The sequence below is a fragment of the Leptinotarsa decemlineata genome, unplaced genomic scaffold (assembly GCF_025532065.1).
Source record: "Leptinotarsa decemlineata unplaced genomic scaffold, Ldec_3_MD MMD2_tig00004307_RagTag_RagTag, whole genome shotgun sequence".
NCBI lineage: Eukaryota > Metazoa > Arthropoda > Insecta > Coleoptera > Chrysomelidae > Leptinotarsa > Leptinotarsa decemlineata.
The window spans coordinates 7,232,906-7,242,972 of NW_027412606.1; the positions used below are offsets into that span (position 1 = coordinate 7,232,906).

The following is a 10,067-nucleotide window of genomic DNA, read 5'->3' on the forward strand; positions in this document are numbered from 1 at the left end:
ATCGATCTCTTTGAAGAACCCCATCATCAAAAATAATCTTATGCATGTTTAACCTTCTCCGTCAGTTTATATGTTCAATTTATTGTTTTTAACCCATTTTTACTGCCCTGAAGAAGCTTTCCATTAGAAGCGAAAGCTTGGCAAAGGAGAGCAAAGTTTTGATTTTTTTTTGACTGAGAGACCCTGTTAATCCATTTTGCTGTACATTTCTCCAGTCGCTAAGATTATCCACTTTATATATATATGAAATCTAGAAAGGTTAATGCAGTCAAGCTGCTGGAAAATAATTCCATGAAAATCAAAAAATGAATAGATAAGTACTTTTTGATCATCCCCATATTGATTTCAATTTAAGAGCCACCGGTAGACAGCTGTTTCAGCCTATTGGGCATCGTCAGTACCGGGCAGGTGGTCCTCGATCGAAAACAAAATGAGAAAAACCAAGAAAGTACTTGATAAAAATAGCTGCGTAAACGCAAGCGAAACATAAGTGGAACCACCTATTGGTGTGACACCCAAGTCAACTTGCCAAGTTGATCAAAAAGTACTTATCTATTCATTTTTTGATTTTCATGGAATTATTTTCCAGCAGCTTGACTGCATTAACCTTTCTAGATTTCATATCATCTCTAGAAACATGTGGATTCGTTTTCCGATGGCATTTCAGGTTAGCTTCCCAAATTTCTGCTACCGCAGTTTTCGGTTGATTGGTCAAACCACCAACACTGACATAAAAACTTGGCAAGTTGACTTGGGTGTCACACCAATAGGTGGTTCCACTTATGTTTCGCTTGCGTTTACGCAGCTATTTTTATCAAGTACTTTCTTGGTTTTTCTCATTTTTTCTTATATATATATATATATATATATATATATATATATATATATATATATATATATATATATAAATCAAATAGCCAGAAACACGTGTCCGCGGTTTGCCCCCCTGTTTGGAGTGTTGTGTCCACAAATTGTTTAAAATTTGATTTATATCATGCACACTCGATGAAATTTATATTTGTATTTATATCCTGGACCCGGAAGTTACAGTTCGATAACCTCTTACATCAGCAGGATATTGTTCGATGACCCGAAGACGACATCAATTATTTTGCTGATATCTGCAAAGTCGGCAATAATTTATGTATAAATAGGTTCAATTGATTTGTAATAGCCAGTACTTATATTTCATAGTTATTAGTTGTTACTCTGTTCAAATAAAAAGTTTTTAAAAACCCTTTTGTGTGAACGAGAAATATAATTGGCGCAGTCGCTAGGATAGTGGAAGAGTCCTTAGAAGATCCTCGTCGTTCTCAAACGTTTATCCACTATTCTCCCGAACCAAGTTCCACCGAGAAGCAAGTACTCCAGGAAGAATTCCGGCCGTAGACAAGAATACCTCTTCACTATCGTCCGTCAAGGAATATCTACATAGAAATAAGTTTTTGGTGACAGAATATGCAACGAGCCATCATCGTCATCCTGTAAGCATAAATGAACTCAACTTCATCAATTGCAAATACTATTTTACGTCCCCCTACCTTAGTTTTACCAAATTCACCTTCAAGTATCAATTCTCGCCCATCCATTATTCCTCAAACAATTGACCAACCTCTAAATCCCATCAACATGGCAAAACAATTCGACCTGAAGAATTTTTGGATTGTACCCGAATACGATGGAAGCCCAAATGAATTATACCAGTTCATCAACGTATCAACAATGATTCTGAACGAATATTGGAATGCTGAAGACCCCGGCTGTTTTCAGAACCATATATTGATACAAGGACTACTCAACAAGCTACGAGGCAGAGCCAAAGACGTCATCTCAGTTTATGGATGTAGTGACTGGAACAGCATCAAAGGAACTCTAATCCAAAACTTCGCCGACCAACGGAATGAAAATTCCTTAACAAGAGATTTGGTAAACCTGCGACAAGACCAGAACGAAACACCACAACGTTTCTACGAAAAAGTCATGGGACTTTTAAACACAATATCAAACTATATCGAATTACACACCGCCGATGATACGATTAAGATCAGCAAGAAAAGCTTTTTCCAACAACAAGCTTTAACAACATTCCTAGCCGGACTACGAGAGCCCATGGGATCCACCATAAGAGCAATGAAACCAATAGACTTGGCAACAGCAATGCAGTACATCCAAGAAGAAAACAATATCCGTTATCTACAAAGGACGTTTGGACCCTCACAAGTCCCCAAGAAACCTGTCCAGACCCAGCAAAAAACTGCAAATCACCAATATGCCCAATAATCAATACCACAGCGGATGTACCAACCCATGCAACACTTTCAACGACCCGGACAACAACAACCTCATCAGGCAATGGGACTCCAACCACAATTTCAACAACCGACCTTCAGACCACATTGGCAACCAAATACTCAACAGAAACAGATGTGGCCTTCAGTCCAACCACAACGTTTTGGACAGAATCAACCAAACAGGCAGAACGGACAAGAACCAACACCAATGAGCATCAGTACCAGAAATACTTATGGAGCACCAACGAGGAGCATGAGAACCCAACCTCAGGCAAGACCAAATTTCAATCCAGCTCCCATGTTCAACATTGAGCAACATGACGAAGACTTTGGATACGAAGCAAACCCCTATTACATTGAAGAAACCTGCTCTTATCCCAATCAAGAACCGACTGAAGAATTCCAGGTTCAAGAAGACCAACAGGAACCAGATGTAAATTTTCCATTGGATCCAGGACAAAACCAAGAAACATAGTGGAACTGCATACATTCGACGATAAGAGAGAACTTCCTTATATAACCATTGCAAATCCTCCCCTCAAACTCCTCATTGACACCGGATCAACAAAATCCTTTCTCAATCCTGAATTAGCTTTCCAATATTACAAGGATTGCATCAAAAAAGATCCCTTCGTCGTCACTTCCATTTTCCAAAACTATTCTCAAGATTACAGTGCAGAAATTCCCATATTTCCTGAGTTTAACTCAAACGGCATTCTGAAATTCTACCTCTTCAAATTCCACAAAACTTTTGATGGCCTCATTGGACTCGACAACCTGAAATTTCTCAAAGCTGAACTGAATTTTCCTGAATCCTCCCTTTTAACCGAATACTCCTCTCTCCCAATCCAGTACTACGAAACCAATAAGACCCAGTTCTACTCTATTCAATTGGAGCCAGACAGCGTGACCCAAGTACGACTACCGGTGAAGGAGAAGAATGGAACTATCATGATACCAAGACAGAAACTGCAAGGCGCTTACATTCGTGAAGCTCTCACTGATGCCCGTGATCATCTAGCCTGGACGGAAATTGTCAACTTCAGTCCAGATAAACTCCAAATCGTTCTAGCCGAACCAGTATGCAGCAGCCCAATAAATCTTCAAGAGCATCATATCTATTCTGCTGACATAATCCCATCAGGAAACAGAGACCCAATCAACAACATGGATGATCTAATCAGAACAGACCACCTGAATCCAGAAGAGGAGATGCATATCAGAAAATTATGCAGAAGATATGCTGATATTTTTCACCATCCAGATTCCTCACTCACATTCACCAATCAGGTCAAACACCATATAAAAACCAGAGACGAAATCCCAGTCTACACAAAATCATACCGATATCCGTATGTACACAAGGAAGAAGTCAAGAAGCAAATAACTTCGTTATTGGACCAAGGAATCATCAGACCTAGCCAATCTCCCTGGTCCTCACCAATTTGGGTTGTTCCAAAAAAACTGGACGCCTCTGGAAAAGCAAAATGGCGTATCGTTGTGGATTTCCGCAAAGTCAACGAGAAGACAATCGACGACCGCTACCCTATTCCGAACATTTCTGACATCCTCGACAAACTGGGAAGGTGTCAATATTTCACTACCCTGGATTTGGCAAGCGGATTTCACCAAATAGAGATGGCAGAGGAGGACATCCCTAAGACCGCATTCAACGTCGAAAACGGACACTATGAGTACCTGCGTATGCCGTTTGGACTGAAAAATGCTCCAGCGACCTTTCAAAGGGTTATGGACAATGTCCTAAAGGGTCTACAAGGGACTATCTGCTTGGTTTATATGGATGACATAATCATCTTCTCTACATCTCTGCAGGAGCATATGGTCAACCTCACAAAAGTTTTCCAACGTTTACGAGAAACTGGTTTCAAAATACAAGTAGACAAGTGCGAATTCCTGAAAAAAGAAGTCAGCTTTCTAGGACACATCGTCACTCCAAATGGGATAAAACCAAACCCAGCAAAAGTCAAAGCAATCATGGACTATCCTGTACCTCGAACTGTCAAAGAGATCAGAGGATTCCTAGGACTCCTAGGGTACTACAGGAAGTTCATCAAGGACTTCGCCAAGACTACCAAACCGTTAACCTCCTGTCTCAAGAAAGATGCCCATATAGAGCATACGCCAGAATTCCTAAAATGTGTTCAAACTTGTAAAAACCTGCTTACCAATGAACCACTACTACAGTATCCGGACTTCACAAAGCCCTTTAATCTGACCACAGATGCCAGCAATTTCGCCATAGGAGCCGTTCTGTCCCAAGGACCCATAGGAAAAGACAAGCCAATAGCTTATGCATCCAGGACCCTGAACGAAACTGAAATGAAGTACTCTACCATCGAAAAGGAAATGCTAGCAATAGTTTGGGCCACCAAATATTTCCGACCGTATCTTTTCGGCAGAAAATTCAAAATTCTGTCAGATCACCGTCCCCTCCAGTGGCTCTTCTCCTTGAAGGATCCAAACTCAAAACTGGTCCGATGGCGCCTGAAGCTAGAAGAGTATGACTACGAAGTGGTCTACAAAAAAGGCACAAGCAATACCAACGCCGATGCGCTCTCCAGAATAGAGATACATACAAAGGAGCTCCATGAAGCAAACTACGACGACGACAAGGCATCTCTATTCAACCATCCTCCATCAGAAGTTCCTGAGTCTGCAGATGACATCATCAACGATCTGTTTAAAGATTGCTTTCATCACCATTTTCCTGAAGATAAGGACCCCATACCGCAAGAACAAGAAATTCAGAATGAACCCCCAACCGAAGGAGACAAGGAATGCGTGAACCTGAACCCGGAAATTACCCCAGACGAAGATACTAGTGGCATCACCAACCATACAGCCAGAGAAAGTCCAATATTAGAAATACCAATATCAGAGAAACCTCTCAATGTCTTCAATAACCAAGTCATCTTCAAACAAGTAAGCTATAACCCAGCAAGAACGGTGATAGAAGAAATATTCCCGAATAAAAGAAGATACCATGCTCAGTTGGGAAACGACAATATGGACGAAAATGTTTTTAACTTTTTCAAAGAATATATCAGCCCGGGAAAGAAATACGCTTTGATGTTCGAAGATGAAGAACTCTACCCCAGAATGTGCAGAATCTTGAGAGAGATATTCAGGAATTCCTCTTTCGATCTCATAAAATGCAACCGCCTTTTGGAAGATGTCAGTTGCTCAGCTAGACAAAAAGAAATAATCAAGCAGCATCATGAAGGAAAAACAAACCATAGAGGAATCACTGAAACGGAAACTCGGATCAAAAGATTGTATTATTGGCCCAATATAAAAAAGGATATCGAAGAAGCAATCAACTTATGCGAAACTTGTCAAATCAACAAGTATGATCGAAGACCAGAGAAGCCAAAGTTCATGCTGACACCTACCCCAACGAAGCCTCTTGAAATAATTCACATGGATACCTTTCAGGCTGCTGGACAAAAATTCCTGACGATTGTGGATGCATTTTCAAAATATGGCCAGGCGTATCCAATAGAGGGATGTAATGCTCTCAACACTCTCAATGCTCTCTTAGTATTCATCAACCATCATGGAATACCACATATGATCGTCACTGATAATGGAACGGAATTCAAAAATGGACTGATCCAAGAATTTGTTGATACACATAAAGTCAATATTCACTATACCACTCCAGAAAACCCTCAGTCAAACGGGATAGTGGAAAGATTCCATTCCACATTGATCGAGCACCTGAGAATATTGAGAGATACGCATAAGAAAAGAGACATCAAAGAACAGATGCTCTATGCCATCTTAGGATACAACAACTCTATCCATTCAGCAACAAGACAGAAACCTATGGATATTCTGAACGGACATCTCAATAGTCAAGACCCATTCGATATCGACATAAGACGAGCCTTGATTAACAACTACGTCCAACAACACAGGGAAAAAACGAAAGAAATATATAGGAAAATCAACGAAGATTTACAGAAACAGAAAACAAATATCATAGAGAAGAGAAACAAGAAAAGAGAAACTCCTATTACCTACAAACCCTGCACCAAGGTGTACACAAGAAAAACAGCGAAAAGAAACAAACTGCTACCACCCTTCCTCCCAAAATCCATCCAAAAAGACCAAACAGTAACTGTCGAGACAGAAAATGCAAACGTCCATAAGAAAAATATAAGACATTTGCCTAATAAGATTACTAAATTCTTCGTCCCTTTACAGTCTTCATCTGACGAGAGGACAGGAGATCGAAATCCGGAACCTCAAGACAAATCCAGGACTACTTCCCCTCAAGATGGGACAAGCAAAGATCAAGACTAGTACCCACGACTTCATCCACTACTATGATCTTCAACCCATCCATGAAGAGATATTCGCTATAGAATCCCAATATGATGCCGTCTCCACAGCAATTCGTAACGGACTAAGTGACCCTTATTTCTTCAACTTGCAAAATTTCGATCAAGGACTGAAGTACCAACTGAAAACTGCCAAGGAAAAGCTACAGACTCTTTACCCTCTCAGTAGACCCAAAAGAGGACTCATAGATGGCTTAGGAAGTGTGATCAAAGCAATTTCTGGAAACTTGGACCAAGAAGATGCAAGAAAATATGAGAATGCTATTGCTTCCCTAGAAAACAACCAAAGGAACATAATAAGTCATGTGAACCAACACATCAGTTTAAACACAAGAATAATGGAGAGCTACAATGAAACCATCTCTCTATTAACACATAATCAAGATACCATCTCAATAGAAGTCAAGAGAATTGAAACCGATCTCAATAGACTCGTTTTTGACTTCAATCACTATCTGGAAACCAGAAACGTATTGGATCAAATCAACCTGATACTTCAAGTTATTCTACAAACACTAAATGACTTAGAAATGGCAGTATCCCTGGCAAGGATCAATACAGTCCATAACAGCGTCCTCAAAAGCGAAGATTTAAGTTGGATCGTAAGGACACTGCTCACCTACCACTCAGAAAACCAGTTACTCTATAACCAGGAGGACGACATCCATAAATACTACGACGTCATCAAAATAGACGCCTACCACACGGATCATAAAATCGTATTCATCCTTCATGTTCCCTTAATATTCCCTGATACATTCACCTACTTCCACTTATTTCCCATTCCTACACAAAATTCGACAATAATTATTCCACCAACTCCTTACCTAACAGTCAGTCCCTACCTCTACCAATACCTAAATTCACCTTGTGAACGAATTGGCCTGGATTACCTTTGCGAAGAAAATTTCCTCCAAGATACTGGCAGATCCCCTGACTGTGTTACCCAGATGTTGGAAATAACAGATGAAGAAGCAAAATGTGAACACGTTCCAGTTTCGATGAATGCAACACTGATTCTGGAAATGTCAGAAGCCCATTACATAGGAATATTTCCACAGGCCACGAAGATATCTACACATTGTTCCAGTACGAAAGTTATGGTTCTGGAAGGAACTTCCACCAGGTTGTGAATTCAAAACCAACAACGAAGCCTTCATAAACTCCAAAAGTGTCATATTAGACGAACCCCTCACTTTACCAAATATCAAGACAGCTCACATCAATTCCTCGCTGAAATTCAAACCATTGAAATTAGATAAGATTCCCCTGGATAAACTACAACATCTGACCCTAGAAGAAGAGAGGTTACAACTCATCCCAGAAGAAACCAGACAATCTAATAATAGCCATTTCTGGATGACTCCCATTTACATTTCAATCACCATCTTCATTCTTTACGTAATTTACAGATTGAAAAGGCAAACGAAGAAAGAACCATCCAATGATGATCCACCAGTTCCCGAACACGAAGCATCATCTTCAGTCTTGTTCGTCCCTTACAAGACTTCCCCAGGGGATGGAGAAGTTACAGTTCGATAACCTCTTACATCAGCAGGATATTGTTCGATGACCCGAAGACGACATCAATTATTTTGCTGATATCTGCAAAGTCGGCAATAATTTATGTATAAATAGGTTCAATTGATTTGTAATAGCCAGTACTTATATTTCATAGTTATTAGTTGTTACTCTGTTCAAATAAAAAGTTTTTAAAAACCCTTTTGTGTGAACGAGAAATATAATTCGGATGTCACGCAGGTAGCTATAGCTGCCTCCGTGGTCATGTTAGATGTAGCCTGGGAATTCTAGGTCTTCTAACTGGAACCACAAATGTGCGGTTGGCTCCTGTTGTTGACTCCGTGCGTTTGTGTTGTTTCCTGATTTCGGCAAACAAGTGTTGCCCATCTTTACACTTGGCTGCACCGCGCTGATGAGGCCAATAGCCAGAAACACGTATCCGCGGTTTGCCCCCCTCTTTGGAGTGTTGTGTCCACAAATTGTTTGAAATTTGATTAGTCGGAACAGCACTCAAGAAAAATATTAGCAAACCGCGGACACGTGTGAGGCTATTGGCCTCATCATTGATAATCTCACAAAACAGCAGATGACTCTAATCACACTTGCACCATAATTGTTTTCTTTTGTTCCATAGTTCAACACAGACATACAAACAAACATTTTCCAAACTGAATCACAGCTGTCAGTGTCAACTGTTTTATTATCTATCTCTGTGGTCTGCAGCCACATGACTTTTGCCAGTAATTTATGATTTCAAACCAGATAACGATTTTATTATGTAAATTTGAATAATCTTTCTTATATCAGTGAGGAGTCAAACCTTTTCAATGTAATGACTTGTTTTATTTTATTGGCATGTTTCAACTGTTTCAATTTAACATTCTTTTCGACACGGCCATCCTCACTAACAGTAAGTTGAGCCTATTGATGAAAAAATTTCACAAAATTGGCGCATTGATGTTAATAATGTCATAATTTTCAGATATCTGATTTTAGTAATGTTAAATTCAAAGCTTACTGTTATGACAAGAGTGACATTATCATTGAAAAGATTACTATTTTATAAATGCTCATTGGATGAATTTTATACAACGTGTGATTATTTCAAATTGAGAATATTACCGAGAATCATCTATGTCTAGTAAATAATTGTAAATTGTACTCAGATTTTCCATGTCTGAAATTTTTTCATCAATATTCAATTTTCAATTGTGAAACTCAGATTACTTGTAAGTATTGTCCATTTTTTAATTTTTTTTTCCATTGTATTTTATTTTATCCTGACGAACTCTCTATTCAGAGACGAAAGCTTGGCGATTTGTGAAATAGAGTAATTATATATATCTAATTACGACTTCAAACTCAAAATTTCGACTTTATTTATTGATATGAAATAATGTTGAAACTTTCCATGTTTGAGTTCATTATGAATGAACTAACAAGACTGGAAAAAATGGAGGGAATATCTTCATACATCAACCAGAGATTATTACAAGATGTCCCTGCACCTGAAATCTGAAACTGATGAAGAAGAAATGATAACATATGTATAAACCAAAAGCTAAATCAAATCGAGTTTATTTTATAATGGAGAGATTCAGTAAATTGTTTCATGTTGATATACATCCAAAAATTACTGACAGTTCCAATTCTGAAATGATTGTAAAGAATAACACATTCACATGCATTTTTCAAGGGAGAAGCAGATGAAGAGACTCGTTTTATGAAAGCAAAATATGGTGACACTCAATTAGACAAAAATAGTTCAGTTAGTACAAAATTTTAAATGATATGTCGTAATTGATGTGAGATAACCTTTCCGTTTCTCAATGTTTTCTTACAACATGTTAATCACTTGTATAATAATTCGTTGCTAATGTAGAGATGA

The 10,067-nt window shown here is 38.9% G+C and overlaps 1 long non-coding RNA gene across 1 annotated transcript; it reads left to right on the forward strand.

Annotated features, from left to right (window-relative positions):
* The first annotated feature begins 1,344 nt into the window (after window positions 1–1,344).
* On the forward strand, window positions 1,345–8,377 carry LOC141483888 (uncharacterized). Its single transcript, XR_012466355.1, has 2 exons — window positions 1,345–1,484; window positions 8,071–8,377. It is a non-coding gene; the product is annotated as an uncharacterized lncRNA (long non-coding RNA).
* The last annotated feature ends 1,690 nt before the right edge of the window (window positions 8,378–10,067 follow it).